Source organism: Anguilla rostrata, chromosome 3, assembly GCF_018555375.3.
Source record: "Anguilla rostrata isolate EN2019 chromosome 3, ASM1855537v3, whole genome shotgun sequence".
Classification (NCBI taxonomy): Eukaryota; Metazoa; Chordata; class Actinopteri; order Anguilliformes; family Anguillidae; genus Anguilla; species Anguilla rostrata.
The window spans coordinates 37324978-37345919 of NC_057935.1; the positions used below are offsets into that span (position 1 = coordinate 37324978).

The 20942-nt window shown below is 42.3% G+C and overlaps 1 protein-coding gene across 11 annotated transcripts in view; it reads right to left on the reverse strand.

Annotated features, from left to right (window-relative positions):
* The window catches only part of baz2ba (bromodomain adjacent to zinc finger domain, 2Ba), a 102088-nt gene that overhangs the window by 52920 nt on the left and 28226 nt on the right, over window positions 1-20942 (reverse strand). The window lies entirely within an intron of this gene.

The following is a 20942-nucleotide window of genomic DNA, read 5'->3' on the forward strand; positions in this document are numbered from 1 at the left end:
GAAATGATTACGCTCCATTAATAATGTGTATTGAAGACAAAACACAAATTTGCGCATTTCTGGAAATTTCTTTTCTCTCTCTGACTACATCAGAAAGTGTGTCTATGCACAGGACAAAAAACAGGAAAGAACCACTCGGCAGGAACAGACCCATGCTGGAACAGACAAAATATTTTTAAAGAATGTAACAGAGGAAAATTAAACAGTGTGTGATTACCTGGTTCAGTTTGGTTTATTTTACTGCATTTCACTGATCTCCTACGAAAACAGTCAAATACATTAACTGAACGTTTTACTTGTGTACCACAGCTGACGGACCGGTCGTCCATGTTAGAGCAGAATACGGAGAATATCAGGTTTTGTTGCCCAGGGTTTTGTCCTCCAGGAGGATCCCAACACTGAAAATTCAGGCAGGGTTTCTACTCCTCTGCACAATAATAAAGGAGTCATCAATTTTCGCATGCTATAAATTAACATCTCCCACAAATACACGGGAGACTCTTCCCTCCAGTCTAACAAAAAAAAAACAGGCGAGAGAAAGAGAGAGAGAGACAGGAGGGGGACAGAGAGAGAGAGAGAGAATGAGAGAGTGAGAGAGAGAGAGGGAGAGAGAGAGAGACAGGAGGGGGACAGAGAGAGAGAGAGAGAGAGAGAGAGAGCACGCTCCACCTGTGGTCTGATTGGAGGCCTTCCTCACTGTCGATATGCATAATGAAGATGACACACGTGTGAAAGACGGGACAAAGGAAACGGGCCGTTTCTTTCAGGCTGGAACAATGAGGGACTCCGCTGGCATCTGCGTGTTCAGCTTAACGCTCGGCTGTCATACGTGACGCCCGCGAATCCGCACCGCCAACAAACACCGCGCTCCCGCTTTACCAATTTTCCATGACTCCTCGATTTGGGAGAAATTACAATTATGATCCGTGTGCACGAAGGCTTTTTACTTTTGAATGCGTGCCATCTGTACACAGCGGATTTAATTTTATATATGGCGGGTTTTTTGGCTCTACAAGGATATATTATAAGCAAAGTTACATTGTCAGAAATATGAAAACAGTTCCTCATAAAAAAAAATAAAAAAAACGTTAATGTTTGTTTTTAATGTTTGTTGCTTATTACTCATTACTGCACAACAACTCAAACAGTGAAAATAAATACATACTAACAGGACTGATTCCAGCCAGTGTGGATGCACATTACACACACACGCGCACACCTTCTGTAGCACCAGCTGTTTTGCGATTAAAATGATTGCGGGGATTTCAATAGTGGTACACCTCCAGTGACACAAACACACAAAATCTAATTAACGCTTTCCCTTACCTTACAAATGATCTCCTACCAAGTGTTAATGCATTTGACGAAAACTCAAAGGCTGCATTTAAGGAAAATCAAAGGTACGAATCAGCATGAACTTGAATAAGCTGTTTTGCATTCCTAAAAGCACAAATTTGCAACACAATTATCTTTGCAAGCGCTAAGGTGGTAAATGAATAGCGCTCAAAAATGAGCGCTGCATTAAAAAAAAATTAGCCGGCGACGCTGAGGACGCCCGTATTTGCATGGAAAACGGGAGACACTGCCAGAATTCAAATAGAACGCAATCAGCTTTCAGACGAACGACAGTTACAAATTAAATATGAGACTAAGGTGCCTGAACAAAGGTTATCTCTCTTTTCTGCACAGCTGAATAATACGCCAGCCCCATGGCGCCTTCTTCATCCTTTTAATTTGCCGCTAAAATGTGAGGCAGTCACCTGCGTTGGCGATCATTCATTCGGTTCAATTTAGCTTGGAGGAGGTTGGACATCATCACCATCATAGAGTATCTAAGACTGGTTACTCACCGCAGTCTCTGTATTCCCCCATTTTGTTCCCTGTAAAAGGTGTTCATAGAACACAGGTTTTGTTAACCTTATATAATATATATACAGAGGTATGTATACATAATTGTGAAGTGTTCTGTTGGTATATCCCTTTTTATATAGTTCCTCATATATGCTATACCTCACATGTTCACATCTATACATATAACAAACAGAACTGGATGTGAGTTCCTATGGCAAATATCTTTTTTTTCCCCAATATCTTTCAGTCATTTGCTTAATTCTGAATATTGGGGCACCAAGCAAAGTACCAAGTCTGTGTCTGAGTTGATACAAAAAAGGTATGTGAGCCGGTCATTAAATTATCTCCAAAAATATTTCTGAACTGCACAGGGGAAGTTTTTTTTTTTCTGAAGATGCTCATATGAAATTGTCTAACACAGAATATGCATTTTGTACTTTCAGGTGTTCAGGCTCTTTAAGTCACATTTTAACCAGTTGCCGATTTACCGTCTGATAATGACATCGCAAATGACAATTGGTTCAAGGTTCAAGGACTTTGGCGGGTGAGGCACTGACGCTGGTGACCTTGGCGTTCGGTCACGGCGGATAAACAGCGCGTCCCCGGTTCTCTATTATGAGGGAGAAACAGAAAGCCAGCGTGACTTTTATCTGTTTGGGACGCTGTCGGACGCCGAGGCGGCTGAAATGAAGCCCGGGCCTGGGATCAAGGTAAACATCGTAACGGCGGCTCTCTCAATCCCGCGCCGGAACGCCGTCCGGAAGCGAAACACCCCCCCCACCGGCCCCGACGCGTAAATCACGCGCCCGCGCGGAGAAGGGGGTGTGGGCCGCGCCGTCCAGAACCGGGGGGGCGATAAAGCAAATCCGGACGGGCCCTGACGGGAGGATTCGTCATCCGCCGTCCGTAAGTTCAGCCGGAACCTTCCGGACTCCCGGTCGGACGGGCAGAACGAGAGCGGGGGAAGGCGCGCGCGGAACGACGAGGCCAGCGCCGGACTGATTTAATTCGCCTCTCTTCCAAGCTCTGTAAATCCAGAGCTACGACGAAGCTGAACAAGAAGGCTCGCCGTGGCAGCATACAAATTCACTACAAACGCAAAAAACGGAAGGCTTGGATTTAGACATCACTTTAAATGTTTATTTACTTGTACAGCCTGTTTAAGTGAAAGTTATGAGTCCTGTTTGCTTTCTCTACAGTATTCTAGCAAGGCCCTAAATGTTTGTGTAATGAGCTTAAATTGTTGTGCCTACATTAAAGCCCTGGAGGCTTACTGAGACACTGTCTTCTAGGATGTTCTTTCCCACACTGACTGACACAAGCGTAGTCGTGCTGTTGCAATTTTAAGATTATCTTACTTTACTTACGAATCATTCCAACTCCTCCTGAGTAATAAGTAATATTAAAAACAATAAAGTTTCAAGACTAGTTACACCGAGTCTGTAAGTATCATCTAAAAATATTTGTGATTTCTATGACTGGCTGACACATTTTGGTGCCTATCCACATTTGCCATTGAATAAAAAAAACAAGGAGAAGGAAAGGTGAAGCCACACACAGCACAAAACAAGCAGCCTGAAATGAGCAAGGAATACGGTTTGGAAAACTTCCACATTTTCACTGTCTGGCGTAGGCGACTTTTAAAAAATGGAAATAAACGGGGAGCATCTGTGACAGCTGCCTCTCTCAGGTTCAGACTTCCTCCAGCAGTGATGACGCAAGAGAGAAAGCGAAAGCAGCTCTAAATGTTTATGTCAATGCGAAGATGTGGCCCCTCCTTCAGGACAAACAAACCCACACACACACACACACACACACACACACAACACACACACACACACAAACACACACACACACACACACACACACACACACACACACACACACACACAACACACACACACACACACACACACACACACACACACACACACACACACACAACACACACACACACACAAACACACACACAAACACACAAACACACACAAACAAACCCACACACACACACAAAACCACACACACACACCCGCCCGCTCCTTTCAATTTCCTGCCAAAGCAACAGCGTTAGAAAGTTGTGAAAGGCAAACAACTGTTTGAGCAATTTGTACTAAGCAGACCAAATGATACAATATCCCTATATCAATATAATATATTATTCAGGTAACCTGAGGTAACCCGAGAAAAGTTTTGAGTGCTGTTTGATGCTTTCTTTTGTAGATTACAGTGCCGAGGGATTTCTCTGTGACACATAAAGAATAACTTCCACACAAAGTGACAGGAGACACACTGCAAATTCCTAACAAGGACAGGATACCATTCCAATAACAAGCAGAAAGACTTATTGGTATCGTCAACAATGAGATGCAATCTGTGACAGTGTCTGGCCGAATGAAATATCAATCTTAGCTGCCACCACTGCCATGCCTGAGAAATGACATCAAATCTTTATGCTAATGATACCTATTTCTCCACACTCCGCTACCCTACTGTTTTTCCTGCATGCTACTTCTCCGTAGCTCTGGCTCTGTGTAATGTGAGAAACGGTGCCCGGGCCAGTGTGTCAGCACGGAGGAAACATAAGAAGCGTGACCACAGCACACGGCGTGCCCCGCGCTCATCTGCATAAAATGGCAGCTCAGGGGACCAGTTCACCTTGATCTGCCAATCACCCTCAGACTGGCATCCACGGCACTCCAGAAGCCCTGCCCCCTCCTCCACAAGGCAGCGTCTAACGCGAGGCTTTAACCCTTTGCCGCCCTCCCGCACACACACCCCGCAGCCTTGAATCCCGGGCAAGTGTTTCAGCGGTCTAATTCTGTGCGATCCCTGGAGAATCTTTTATCACGGCAAATGTACAAATCGCTAACTCAATAAAAGAAAAAGGCTGCTTTTTTATCAGTGACCTAAGGGAGGGGAGGGAAAAAAAAACAGATCGTGAAATTCCATGGAGGACGCAAATCAATGTAGCCAAACAGAAATAACAATGCAGGGCTTGAGGATTCTCTATCACTTGTAAATACGCCGCATTGATTTTGAAACTTCTAACACGCTGAAAACTTTTTTTTTTTTTTGCGAGACTGGAATGTTTAAACAGCCCGTTTGACGAGTCAGGGTTGAACCAGAGGGAAATGTGGCAGACCAGACGACGCGAGGTAAGCAAACCGAAAACGAGTCGCTCGATAGTGCCCCACCGCAAAATCTGAGGTGATTCTCCTGCAACTACAGAAAATTATGCCATCTGTATACACTATTTTGCAGATGCCGCTCTCCATGTACTGTTATAAGTCCCACCACAGGCAGAACACGCAGACACTCAGAAATGGAGCAGCATGTTTACGGCTGTCCTCCCCTAGAGGTCACAATCCGTGGAACTTGCTAGCCAAGGCTAAGGACCGCCAGCATCTATTCATCAGGTCCTGAAGCCAATTCGACCGCGTTAGGCTTCAGAATGAAAATGGCCTGGAACAAAAGGGACGACCGACACGGTATCCGTATTCCGCGGCGTTCGTGCGTCTAAGACACCGCAGGTAAGCGATTTTTCGAGAGAGCCGGGGCATCGAAGGTTCAGCAGTCGGTTTTTTCTTTAAGACGCGACTCGGGCGGGAGGGAAGGCTGTCGCGGCGGCGGCGTCGGAGCGCTAACGCAGAGCGTGAGGGAGCGGCGCGGCGCGCGGCAGGGGGGGGGGGGGGGTGCCACTCCCCGCTCCCTCATGTGGGAAATCCGCAGCGACATCTCAAGGCACGAGGCAGACTCCGCCAGTCTCTAATGGAGGCCGGACTGTCATTTTTACTCGCAGTTTTCGAGATATTATCTTCCCTTATTAGCATAATGTAATCAGTTCGGTGAAATTGCCTTTTAATTACCAAGACCGCTACATTCCCTCATAGTACGACCATTCAGAAAGACATCCGGCAAAAAGATTTTGCACCTAAGCCATTCTGGAGATGACACGTTGAAAGTATTTCAATAAATATGATGTTGGCATTTCCAAACGCATTAAGGGGCCACGACAGCAAGACAAAAAAAATTAGCATTTTCGCTAAAACCGGAAACTAATAACCATTAACATTTTATTCTGTGAAAGTATCACCGAAACGTCAAATCTAATGTAGCACATACACTCACTCAAAAACTCAAAATCTACATATTTACAATGTAAGGCCATTCAGACTTTGTATCTCCATCAATTAGCCTAGATGCAGGGCGCTTCGTTCAAGCCTCAAAGTGCTCATTGCGCATTTGCATGAGAGAAGATTTCAACGACACAAACGCTCCGTAAATATCTGTGCGAACGCTTCCGCCCTCCGGATCTGGGAATTGTAACAATGATTCACAACTTCACAGGTGCAGTTGAGCCTTGCACTTCAGCGGGCTGAGAAATGATTAACAGTGTATTGCATCACACCTTACTACGGCGAATAACCTTCACACCGCGGTATTGAAGCGACGCTCATTTGAACTCGTTCCGGCCTCCGTGAATCATTCTTAAAAATAACACAAACAGGGAGATTAGCGGAGGGGACGGAAATAGCGCTCCCCGACGCGCGGCAGCCGGAGCAAGGCCGACGCGCCGAGCGGGACCGCGCCACAGAGCGGGCGCTACGCTAAACCGGCGTTAAGCGTCGGGGGCACTGCTCTCATCCCTGTACGACCGCTGTGTTTTTAAAAAGAGACTGGGAGATACATTCACCAACTAGCCTTCAGCAGGAAATCCACAGCTACCCTAAACCAAAGAAGAATTCAGTAATGTGTGGAATTTGTGTTCATAATGAAGGCGGGGTGCGAAAATTCCTCACGCTGGAATTTTAAAATTCATGTTCAGAACAGGATTAAAAGCCCTGTAGAATAACCAGAGTTGAAATTATGCTGTGATGATATACTGCTTCAGATGTTCATTACATTTAGCTTTCGATTACAAAATACAAAAAAAAAACAGCTATAAATGACTAATTCAGCTTGCCGTACTACCACCACAAACCAATTAGCTGTGGGATTTACAATGGACATTAATCAGATGAGTTTCTGGCTCCATTGGCTAGCGCTAATTTGTGTAAAATCACTGTACCTTCAGGAACAAATACATCAAGAAGCTAAAATTCACAATGGCTATGCGACGCATTGACTTTGCAGCACTGCAGCACCAAATTTCATGTTTCCAAGTCAGAGGTTGAATTCTTTTTTAACTTTTTCCTATTGGTGTGAAAGACACGTTATTCAGGAGAGCAAGACATTTTTCAAATATCAAATAAGTTATGAAAGAAAAAAACATAATGGTAGACACTTACACAACTCAAAGTTAAGCTCAAGAACCCAGCACGATGACAGTTTTAAAAATGAGTTTTTAAAGAGTGCAATTAAAAGTAACGTGCCTTTCTGGCGTTTCTGGGCAAAAGTCACACAATATAGCCATTTGCATTCAGTGGCGATGAACAAAATCGAGCCTGTCGCATTTAGAATCATTTCTACTCAAGAGCTACTTAAAATGAGATCCTGGGATTGCCTGGGGCTCACTCAGGGCTAAACCTCAATAACGACTTAAAACCCACGAACACGAATTGAACTTCCCCATAGCTCTGTCCATCAGCAAACAAAATTTTTAGGAAGGAAACATTACACATTTCAGGCTGCTATGCGTCAGAATGAGCTTGCCCAATGGTCAAAAGGCCACAACCAGAAAATGGTAAAGCTAAGATATAAATGGGTGGAAGCTAACGTACGAGCAGTGGCATCCATGCAGCACTACAGCAAGATTGCGCTCGGCCGAACAAGAAAAGCAAGGGAGAGCAGTGGAGTTTACTAGGAGCAACAGGAAATAAATGTGTAAAAGTGCCAGCATGAGACAAATGACTGAATTCTGTCAGAGGTTCTACGTGCACGTGGGCAAAAGCAGCTGGTGGCCAAATTGTGCGGGACTTGAGACCTACGGCAATAGAAAATACTCTGCACGCACCCCAACGGCATGAGCAATAAACGTGGTAAATTATATCTCCGTGCTGTGAAGAATTACGCCAAATTTATGTTCTGCAGTAATATTGGGCGTGCTCAGATGCCTGGAGTCAAAACAAGCAATTTTCATACATCTATAATCAAGACTTTATGAACCATGAAAGGACTCAAATATTTGTGACCATATTCAGTGCGGTTTGGCATGGGCATAACCAGGACCACGAGTCGCACAGATTAGAGCCCAGACCGCACCACAGTGCCAAACACATTATGAATGAATGATGTCAAAGTTGAGGCTAATGGCATGCACGGGAAAGATTGTTTCGCAGCCATAAACGGCAAAGCTTATAAATTAAGACCGGGGGCACTTTTAAATAGTTGGCACACATCTAGAAGCAATGATGAAACAATAAATCATTAAATGCTTAAAATTGAATTTAATATCATGCTTTGTCATCACACTGCCAGTTGCGGGGAACAAGTGGCATGACAAGCGGTAATTAACATGTAAAATCCAGGACTGAAACATGAATGTTAGTACTTTAAACAGCTTCAAAGTTGCTGCCATGTTAAAAAAAACAAAATCAGTCATACTGGCTGCAGCCTCAGAGAAAGAGCAATATATTTAAGGATAATACGCTATGACCAAGGGCACCAAATTTGAGCAATAGCAAGAGAAATGCAAGGGCTAGCAGAGAGAATGCCTAATGCCTAGATGTCTAAAAATAGCTCACACTCCATTCATATACTTTACAACCTCTCCAAGACCTCAGCGTAATAGGATCAAACCCCAGCCGGTAACCAGGCCAACAAACGCAAACAAGCAGTGGAACATTATAACTACAGTTTTGAATACAAGTCACAAAATGCAGAAGGCATATACTGTATTGGCTATACACATACTATTTTTTTAATTAGTACGTATCAGAACTAAATTATGTTTTGTATGATTTATGTAGACCTCCATAAATTAGCCAACATTATAGAAAACCAACTTAAGTGCTCGCTGCCATGGACACCTTCCATAATTGCTATTTCAGTGAACATTTAGCACCAAGTTAAAATCGTCACATTCATTACACTGTAACAAATAAACACTGACAGCTTCAAAGGTTTACCTTCATTTTTTTCCTTTTCATTCAGCACAACTCATTGCAGGGAGGTCTTTACAATTTAATGTGAACTGATTTCTCCCGTTCAATATTTGATCGGCCGCTGACTCATTGTGGTCTTTTAACGTGAAAAAAAAACGCCCGACGGACATTACAGCTGCGATTATGTACGCCACCTTTGACATTTCCTCACGTTAAAGAAGTGTCACTCCCACCCTGACAGTGGCAATATGTGGCAAAATCCGGAATAATCCAGAACGAGGCGACGGACGGACCGTTGCCATGGAATTAGAACACTGCATTTCTCTCCTGTCCTCCTTCGAATGCAACTGGGCCATCCGGGCCCTCCGAGCGTATTTCTCACGGAGGGGTTAAAATTGGGGGAGGGAAGGGGAAGTCGCTGCAGCTGATACCGCTGCTCTCCAAGAACAGAGAAGAGCCCCCTCCCGCCCTATCATTAGATAACAAAACATTGTTTTCCAGCAGCCAGGGGCCTGACCGCAAAGGGCATTATTTTAGCTCTGTGGCATCCAGGTCGGCCGACTTCAGCTCCATCTGAAGGAGATGAGATGCCGAGCGCCTGCGAGGCTCGGCGCACCTGCCAAAGACAGATGTTGTTGGTTAAATCAAATTTAACCTCAGGAGGGGAAAAAAAAAGAATAATCTGTCTGATAAAGTCCGATAAAGAACGCGAGCAGACAGCTGCATCTGACAATGGGAACCAACAATGCCACAAAGTGCGCTGGGAAATGGGGTTCTTCGTTCGCTTCACCTGAGCATATGGTCCGCCCACTTCCCTCTCTTTTAAAAACGTTTCTAATTGTTCTCGCTCGTCTCTGTTGGGTCAGGCGCTGTTTGTTTGCAGACCTGTTTTGCTTTTGTATCCCTTACACCTTGCCGCACACGCGCACACTGAAAAACATCAATGTAGCATTTATTCAAATGAGCGTGCCAGGCAGCCATCATTTTACTGTTTATATGACAGCTACTTATTGTCACTTTTGGGCATCATTACTACTGAGATCATAGAACAGATAGCGTTATAAATGGAAGCCTAAAATGTCGAATACACCAGAGGTGTTTTCCGTCAAAGCCTCAAACCTGGATAGATGCTGGTTTGGGGCTCCCCTGTGTGCAGCCTGGCTTATTTTCATCTGCGAGACTGCAGGAGTGACGTAAGCACATGACGCTTTTAATGCTCTTCACTGGCTGCTCACTGCACTCTGATCTCCTCGTCTAAGCGATAACAGGAAATACTCTGAAAGTCCCTTTCACACCTCAAGCCACAGAGACAGGGTCTCAGAACCAGACCATCCCCATTATCGGTGCTCAGATATCCCACAATTCCATGCCTGCAAAAGAAAGTCCTCTGCTGTCTCTCACATTACATTTTGCAATTAAATGAAACGTATGTTAAAGCTGAAATCTATAGGAGTCATTCCACGGGAAATGCACTAGTGTGTCGGGCCTGGTCCTCAGAATCCCTTCATTTTTAATATGCATATTCCTTACCTATCTGTAAAGAATAAAGCTGGCTACTGAGAAACAAATCATCAATGATCATCCAAAATGGCTGCCTTTACTTAGGCATCTTTTTCAGATGTCTATCTATGGGAACAATTGGGATAATAATCTCATTCTTTTTGTAAGACTACAAGGCCAACCAAAATTAGTTATTCATACCTTAAAAACAAGTAATCGACGCAAAATAATTATTATAAATGTATACTGGTGATATGTCTTCAACAAAAGAAAATCACATGTGAGTATATTTTCTCAGGCTCATTCTTTCATCATTTCATAAAGATATGTACACAGCTAATTTTTGGAAATGGATATCACCTTTATACTCCATTTTAACGCCATGACAAAATGATACATTTTTATACTGTTTTATATTACTTGAATGTAGTGTAGTCTTTGACCACCAGTTTGCTGTTCTGGTTCAGTGTTCCAACAGAAAAACCACACCGTTGCAAACTACTGCCCAGCTGAAAAAAAAGACAAAGTTTTTTATAATACAATTATTTTGGGGTTGGAGAAGAACCCCAGTGTGCAAGATCATATTTCCTATGATTCACGGTTGTAAAATGTTGCCACCGTTGCCTGTGTCAAAAGAGTGTATTGCATCAAGAATTGGTCTATAATCAAGATTAAGAATAAACTAATTTTAACCATGAAGGAATTCCATAAGGATAATGACCACACAGTGCACATGTCAACATTATATCACAATGCTTTATTTGTGAATGTGTCATGAGTGTATGATTATGGCCACATATGACTTCTCATTCTTAAAGATTTTCATACATAGTACATTCATATTTGGGCCAAAATTTTACTCACTTTATGTTCTTTGCATTCTGTACTCACATGCAATCAGATGTTAACCCCCCAAACAGGCAGCCATTTTGGACCTTTCTACCCCTGTAACTCTTAAACTGTACATGATGATACCATGTCTAAAATTCATTTTAATACACAAAGACTGCCTGAAGGAAGTATGAGGAAAATTGGAAACATAAGCCAGGAAAACACCTAAATCTGGTTGAAATTTGATGGGAAGACCCACGCATGAGAAAATAACAAGATGAAGCATTTGGTTGGATCAAGTACTTTCAGTGGAGACCACCGTATACTACTCTCATGTAGATTTTAGCGGAAAAAACAGCTCCCACTGGCTACCACTTTCCATTAATTTTTCAGTATGGTCGTAAATTATACCATAAATTTAAAAAAAACCAAATTTAAGACTGAAGTTACAGTATTTCCCACTGTGTCTATGGTCAGGTGAGATTAACTAATGTTTGTTATCTGGCTAATTAGCTATGCCTAACCTAAATGTAGGCAAAGAATCTGAAATAAATGCACCGAAGAGTTAGAAAATCACCACACAAGTTCATTTTAGCAATTAGCAATAGCTTGACTGAGCCACATTTTCTCCACTAGTCTATGGGTTAATTAAATGTTAGCAAATTTCAACAAAATCTGTAATATCTGTTTTCATGCATTTTCACTGTTGTAAAATTGTATTGTTGGATTTCACATTCACCTCTAGTTCAATCATTTCTGTTTTCTTTGTGGCTGTTCTAAAGGTCGCATCAGCAGGGAAACACAACAAGACCTGGCTGACTGTCTTTTTAGTGGAGGAAAGCCAAAAGTAGGCTATTCATGGGTATATATATATGAGATATATATTTTCAGTACAAATGAAAAAACAGCACCAGTTAAATCTGTACTATTTTAACAGAACATACACGTACTGCATACTTGTGAGCCAACCAAAGATACAAAGTTCTGTTGTATCTATTTGCAACTATCCACATGTAGTTCTAACAAAGAAAAAAATGGTTTCAAATGTAGTTCTTTCAGAAAGTACTTTATGGTTAGGTTTGAATCAGTTATGGTTCAGAAACGCATGAAATTTGCCGTGGAGCACACATTACAGTAAGTCCTTACCTACACTTACTGACCTGTCGGTACAGCTGTGGCTTACGTAGACAACGGAGTGCATTCACGGTCTGAAGCAGTCACTAGGGACCTTCACTGGACTACTTTTATTTTGATGAATGTGTGGAGAAAAATAGCCAATTTCCTCTCTGCCTCCGAGCCATCTTCAAGAAAATGCTTCTCTTTGCAAAATTAATATTTCCATCATCCCAGTTAGCATATCTCTGCATCTCGGCCCTGAGCCTGTGTCTAAAAGGTGCGCTGGCTACATGGCTGAACCTGACTCATAGCAATCTAAGGCTGTAACATACAAATGTGCTTAAAATGTACCAAATATAAGTATATATGTAAAGGTAGGACATTTTGCTTTACAAATATTACAGTTTATTTATTTATTTATTTCAAATATGTGACAGACGTGCTACTGGATATATGTTACCAGGGGCACCATTAACATTTTACAGACTATAAAAAAGGGAGAGGATATTATCCAAAATACAATTGGGTTAGGAGGCTACAAGAATAGCCCACATGCTCTGCACTCAAATCATTGTTCTTTGAGTACCAAAATAAAAATCACCAAAAAAACTGGTAAGAATATAAAATTAAAACAGTAATGAACAATATTTGTGTAAATCGCATGATCTCTTCACTGTTCTGGATTAAAATAGTAAAATACATCAATGGCAACTTTTCATGAAGTGAAATTGTGTCCATTTTTTTATCATCTGTTTTTTTAATGTATTAACTAAACTGGCAAGTAAAATAGCCTTTTCTGTACATTTATGTGGGTGTAATGGAATCACAGATTGTGCTTACAAGAACTGTAAATGCACATAACAGTGCTGTGTACATTTCTGTGGATAGCCTTTAAACTGCATGCAGGTTTTTATGATGTATCTACTCACTGATCCCATCCATCCAAGATTATAGGATCGAGGATTGTACTGAGTATATGCATTTTTTGGTGCATAGGTTATGCATAATTGGGCCCTGTGCTTGACCAGTAAATCAATCCTTGCAGCTAAATTTGAACAATTTTATGTACCTTTTAAAATTGGGTGTACCCCACTTTTTATTTATTTATTTATTTATTTATTTCTACAATCATTCTTCTTATTTTTTAAACTAATTCAGTAAAAAATGCAAAAATAACTAGCCATATTTTTGGGTAATGATTTTGTGTCACGCTGACCATAAGCCTTGCTGTTTGACAGTACATTCACCCACAGCATGTGGTGAGGAAATATTTCTGAGAAAATCTAGCCATTAATCATTAAAAATCACAGATTTTCATTAGAAAATTCAAAGCACAGAAGCACATCAATGTCCATTAAAATCCATCCACCCTGAGGGCAGAAACTGCCTCGATAGTGATGTCTCGAAACCGGTTTAAACTGGTACCCGAAACAGCACTTAAGGACTGATCCAGTAACTCCCAGTTTAAAGATAGTCAGTGCAGCCGGGCCTACAGCGAGTTCCCCGCACTGCATTTCTACTCAGCGTCGGCGCTGCACAGTGCCCCTGACTCACAGAACCACAATGCCGGCGGGCCACCCACCATGTTGACATGGCTTCTTCAGGCACAGCTGAGAATGGCCACGCCTGCTGCCTTCACCAACCTGTGTGTATAGGATGACTGAGTGCTAAAGATACAGCAGTCATTAAAGCACAGACCCAACTGTTGCTGCTGCGCTTGGTGGCACATGCGCACACACACACACACACACACGCAGGCATACACACGCGCGTACACAAATAACAAACGTCACTGTCTTGCCTCTGTCCTAATGACACCATACGTGTTTGCCTTTCTCCGAGATTAGCAATTACTATAATGAGGTAGCGTCTAAGTGGCCAACCCTGTGGTTCCTGGTGCTAAGGCACAGAGCTGCTCAAGCTACAGATGTCAGATCGTCAGCTTCAGCTGTTGACTTACTGTGAAGCAGGATGGCGGCGTGCGCACGCAGAAGACGGAGAGGCCTCGACGCGCCGGGCCGTTCCGTTTCCACCCGTAACCACAGAAACCTTCCAACATCCGGTGACGTCCCGCGCGACCGTGTTCGCCCGAGTTCCCTTTCGTTCGGCGCGAGCCGCATTCACCCTTACACCTCACCGCAAAATTAGAATGTCGCGAAACATCGCGAGCGGGAGACTCCGGAACGTTCCGCGCAGCCGCGAGGAGATTTAAGAGACGCTCCCTCCTGAAAAAACCGCTTTGCCGCTTTTACTCGGTAGCGTGGGATAAGATCTTTTCAGCGGAAAGCGAGCTCCGCGCTCTCGCTGCGTCGACTTGTGGGAGCCGGCGTGCAGCCCCCACTGTATGCGCTGCAGGAAGTGGTGAACTCCTGTGAAGATTTTTATGTGAAACTGTCTGCTTCCTCACAAGCACATTAAGATCAACCACAACTGGAAAACATTAAGTAGAACAACAAGCAGTAACTACACAACACAGTATCCTGCAACCGTTACTACTACTCTACTGCTGTGGCCACCACCAACACTACTACTATTAACTAATACTAATAATAGTAATAATCATTCTAATTAAAATAAACAACAATGACACTACAAAGAATGAATGCTATAAAGAATAAAATGGCCATTATCATAATGGTGTGTCAAATATTAGTTCAGTTACTTGAATAGTATTCTGTTCCTCTCAGTCACACTGTAGGTCACTTCATGCGACTTACATTTTCTCCATGAAAAGAGCACAGGTGGAAAGTACGCCTCTCATCGCTGTGGGCAGAAGCCGCTGTTTTGATGCGGCGGCGCGCTCCGCAGAGCACCTCTTTGCACAGAGACCGGCTAATGGAAAAACACACCTCCGAAGGGCTCCTGTTACAGCACATAACAAATGCCCTTTGAAAGATGCGCCCGACAGGGCCTGAAACAGTGGAAGACGAACGCCTGATACCGCAGGATAATCTCGCCTCATATACGGGCCGGGAAAAACATTAACTCCGTCTTCACCCGGGTGATAAGGAGTGACGGTGGTAGTGGTTTATCAACCAGTCCTCCCCCCCCCCCTTCCTAAACATATGCATACGCTAACGCACATGCATGACATACGTAGTCAGACACATTCGCACACACACACACACACACATACACAAACTGTATTTTATGAGATTAATCATATCACCCACTAAGTTTTGATTCTGACATGTACTGACAAGGGGAAATGCATCCAATCAAGCCATGGGATGTTCTCTATTGAAATGATTTTGCAGAAATGAACATGGGGACATTGTGGTTCCCTTTTGCAACATTTCACCTTAAATTTATCAAGTTTAAGACTAAGACAGATTAATTCAGTGCCTTATCTCAGGGAGGCTCATTTGCTCACACTATCTCAATTGCTGACCGGATGTAGGAGTAGCTGGCATCATTATTTAAACAATTTTTAATCTTTATGTAGATGAATCTCAGCTTTGTTCCTACAAATTAACTTGGCAGAAAACATTATGTCTTGAGGGTGTATTATCATTGCAGTAAATTGTGTAACTTTGCCAGTTTTACTTACAGGTTCCATCCACTTCATTATTAAATAAATGCATTTTATTAACACTATATGCTCAAAAAAATAAAGGCTCCACTTGAAAAGGACGATATTGTAAAACATCATTGCAAAAATGTTGCACAACTTGAGTCTTTTGACATTCCTCAATTCACAACCTTGTTATTTAAACTCATTTCTGTGTTCATGTTTTATTGACTGCACTGTCACAGTGAGGATTGTGAAGCTGGAGACAGGCAGATTCTGCAGGCAGAGGGAAAGTTCACTTGCTCTTTAAAAAAAGGCTCCCATGTCCAACACCACCATTTTAAACAGTTTTATGGTTCGTTTGACTGAACCTGAAACAAGTTGATTCTGTTTTGATTGAACTGCATGTGCACTTAAGCTAAGCTAAGCAATCACAGCACTGCAAAGGAGATTTTAATATTAATTAATATTAATTAATACAAAGTCCGGGTCAATTCAACACACACTGGAATTCGGGACTGCATCGCCATGGATTTTAATGAGATTTGGCATACTTATTTGGTCTTATAAGAAACCCCTGGATCCGAAATGGCACTCGTCTCAAATCATTATTAAGGGACATATAGAGTAGGCTATCAAAGTTTCATATCTACAGGGCCTTCGGAAAGTATTCAGACCCCTTCACTTTTTCAACATTTTCTTACATTACAGCCTTATTATAAAATGGATTAAATTCATTTTTATTCTCATCAATCTGCATACAATACCCCATAATGACAAAGCAAAAACAGGTTTTTTAGAAATTTTTCGACTAACAGGCATAGTCAGGCGCAAGCAAAATTACAAAGCATTACCTTCGCAGTGGGCCTTTCTTGATGCAATGATGTTAAAAAACAGTGCCTATTGTTATGTTCCTCCAAACAAAAACAAAGAATTGCAAGGAACTAACAAAAAAATGGGCACTCAACAAAAACAACCAAAACAAAATAGAACAAACAAAAGCAAAGGGTTGTGAAAGGTGCTCTGAAGTAACACGTGAGGATTTGCAATGCAGATAAGACGACAGAAAACCAAGACACAAGAAGACCATCAAAACTTAACTTAACGTAACTCTGGAAATTTCACATGTAAGAAAAAGAGGGTCAGCATCAAGGCAAAATCTCTCCAAATGAAGCCCAAATCCAGCCAGTCTTAAACACAAACTGAGCCAAAGCAAACCAAAGATGCATTAGCCACTCAGGGAGAGCTGGAACCATCATCCAGTCAGAGGGCAAACAAATAGTCCAACCAAAACTAAAAACACCAAAAACATATAAAATAACTTATAAATAAAGAAATAAGAAATAAAAGTCATTATACTCTCAATTTGCTCTCCTTCGGAGCCTTTGATGCAGGGATTGTGTCTCTGCCCGACATTGTATATGTCAGTCCAGTTGAAATGACTGGTACAGCCACCACTAGCACATGTTGGTGGTCCATCACAAGTGTATCAGGGCAGTATGAAATGTGTATGATGGAGATGGTCCATGAGGATGCAGGAAGTTCAATCTCAATTCTTCAGTGCTTAGCATTCTCTCATCAGCACAGCCAAGCCACCAATTATTATCATATGTAACCAAAATGTAACCTCTGCAAACTCAAGTGATTCCTGTAGTGAGCATGTGTCAAGAAGGGCCTATCAAGAAGGTAGTGCAATGTAATTTTGCAGGCGCCTGTGAAGTTGTCTGGCGGCAGTTAGAGCAGTGAAGATTGGCAAGAACTTCAGTTCACCCAGGTTTTTTTACATGATTTTTATTATGGACTTGCTTTTGTGTTTTGGATTGTCCTGCCGCATAACCCACTTACACTTCAGCTTCAGCTCATGGACAGATAACCAGACGTTCTCCTTAACAATTGTCTGGCACAGAGCAAAATTCATGACTCCTTCAGTAATGGCAAGTTGTCCAGGTCCCGAGGCAGGAAATCATCCCAATACCACCACACTACCACCATGTTTGACTGTTGGTATGATGTTCACCAGTCCATAGAACATCACCCCAAATGGCTTGGGGATCATCCAGACGCTTTGTTGCAAATGCGAGATGAGCATTGATGTTTCTCTTGGATAGCACTGGTTTCCGACTTGCTACTCTTCCATGAATCCCATTTTTGCCCAGTCTCTTTCTTACTGAGGAGCCATAAACACTAACTGAGGCGAAAGAGACCTGCAGTTCATTGGATGTTCTGGAATCTTTAGTGACTGGATTAGTTGTCTCTGCGCCCTTGGATAAATTTTGGCAGCCTGGCCACTACTGGGAAGATTCTCAACTGCTCCAAGTATTCTCCACTTGGAGATAATGGCTCTTGCTGTGATTTGGAAGTCCCAGAGTCTTAGAAATGGCTTGGTATCCCTTTCAGAGACAACTTTTTTTCCCTCACCTCTTCTGGAATTTCCTTTGATCGTGGCATAGTGTGCTTGTAGAAACTTTGTGGTGACTACATCACTCTGAGTGTAAGGTTCAATATAAGTGAGGTTTAGATGCAACAGGACTGGCTGCAATCAAGTCTAGCTGTGTTCAATCAACAGAATTTAATTGTCAATTAAATTAGGCTAATTAGTTGATTGAGTAACTAAGGGGGAAATTACTTTTCCACATGTGTGATATGAGTGTTTGATAACTTTTTTAATTTAAGAATATCAAACATTAATAAAACAAAAATGTGTTTTGCATTTACTCAGGTTCCCTTTGTCTAATATTACATTTTGTCTAAAGATCTGAAACCATTCAGTGTGATAAATATGCAATAACAGAGGAAATCAGGAAGGGACAAAATACTTTTTCATGGCACTGTACATTTAGCCTATATTATCCTGTTCACGATATTCCTTCACTTATGTTAATTTGCACACATTTAAAAGTACACAAGCTTTTTATTCAAAAATATATTTAGCCATGTGCATACGTCAGAAAGCAAATGTCCATAGGCACAGTTTAATCCCTGATAGCCACACTGTGTTCCAGCAGCACTGATCATTAACTTCTGTTCAACAACAATGGAAGGAATTAGTGAAGCCATGCCACTTCAGATAAGTAATGATATTTCAGCAATGACTCAAAAACCCAATACTAAATTTCCTGGAGGTGTTCAAGTCGCAGATCAACTTTCAAGATTATAATCACTCACGTCATAAATCTGTTACCTTTCATTTTGGAGTGAGCTAGGAAGTTCCTTTAAAATGGTAAATAATAACCATTTCTCTATGACCTATAGTAATGTGGATATGGCAGGTCAAATTCCATGGGATTTCTTATTAGTAAACATGTAAAATCTCATTAAAATCCATGATGATCTAGTACAAAAGTGTGTCGAATTTACCCGGACTTACCCAAATCATCAATCACTGAGCATATGAGAAAATGAACTGTTGTACATTCTAGTGGCTCAGAAATGAATTAAATACTTCACTTATTTTCCATTTATTCCAATAGCAGATACAAGAGTTGACATATATCAACAAGCATATATCAACAAAGCTGCTAACACATTCAGTGATTATATTCTTTTCAAAGGATGATTAAGTACTGTCGTATTAAAAATAACCATTATGAGTATCGATATAATCATCATATTTCTTCAGAGGCATTCACTATTATGATTAAACAGAAACTTTTGAATTCATCTCAGGTGTGTCTAAACTACAACTGCGCTCATTTGAATTGCTTAAGACGAGGATGACTGGAGTCCACGTAGCCTACATATTAGCTGTTCATCCAGTAACAGGCTATTATAACGTCCAACCAATCTGCACCCCAGTACATTTAAAACAACTCTCCATTCTAAATGAACTTACTATTTTTCTGTGGGAAAGAAACAAGCTTCTAAAGGGGTAGTGATTCTCACCTAATGTTCCGCAAACAATATTGCCTATTTCCAAAGATTTTTGGCTTAAACTCTACAGAATGTGTCTCTCAATAATCTATAAACAGACTTAATTTAATACGGGGCCATGTGTAGCAGCCATAACTTTATTTCTGCATGCGTGTGTGCAAGTGTGTGCATTGGTGCACAAGACTACATGCGAGTGCGCGTGTAAGAGCGAATGTGAGAGGGACTTGTAATGAGAGGCTGCGTCGTTCAGAATACTCTCTCTCAGGTCCATGGCCCAGGTGCTCCTACTGTTACCACTTTCTCATCAAGGGCGAAAGATGGTGTTTCATAAAGATCGCATTTCCACATTTACCCGCTCGGAGCCACCAAGGCCCCTCCGCTTCTTTTCCAGGCCCTTTAACCTTGAGCTGAGGCTGTAACCGGGCAAAACCAACAGGAGAATCCCTGCCCCCTCGCCGGCAACGAAAGGCTACGGTCCGCAGCGCCACGCCGCGCCGGTCAACGCCAGGCACGCCACCTCCGCGGCTTGTTCCGCCATCCCAAACCCAGATCGTTCTGAGGTACCGGAACAGAGGGCTGGACTCTACCGGGCACGTTCTGAGGTGAACGAGTAAGGTTCCACCGCGTCGTCTTCTTCAGGCCGAACTGCCGTCGCTAAAGACGCGAGCGTTCCTTTTAGCGGCCGTAAAACGTAGGAAGCCAAGCAGCTCGACAGCGCTGTGCAAGTGCACTAACTGGTCCAAAACGGTCGTGAGGGAAAGGCCACTGTGACAGAACGCAACCGGTAAGGCCGGATCGGTCGCTTCAGAATCCATTGGGTGCTGGTAACGTGCAGAGCGCAAACGGCTCCGTTTCCTCGGAAGCACCCTTTTTAAACATTCGCCGCCCTTGTTCAACATTCGGAGCTATTTTAAGAACACAGAAAGCGCACAAAAGCAACAACTCAGCTGACAGTTGACATAATTTTTTTGTTTTTTTTTTGGAGCAATGTAAAGTGAGCTTTAATGGAATTGCTTTAACATGAGATTTTTCTTTTCAATTTTCTTTAACGAAAGAAACACAACATTTATGTAGCCAGAAGCACAGCACGCTCCTCTACTGCGCACACCTAAAAGTCAGCTTTTCCACTCTGTCGGCCAAACAGAAATACAGGAGATTCAGCATCTGTAGGAAGAAGGGAGTGTTTTTCACTGCAGACAGCTAGTAGATGATGGGTACTT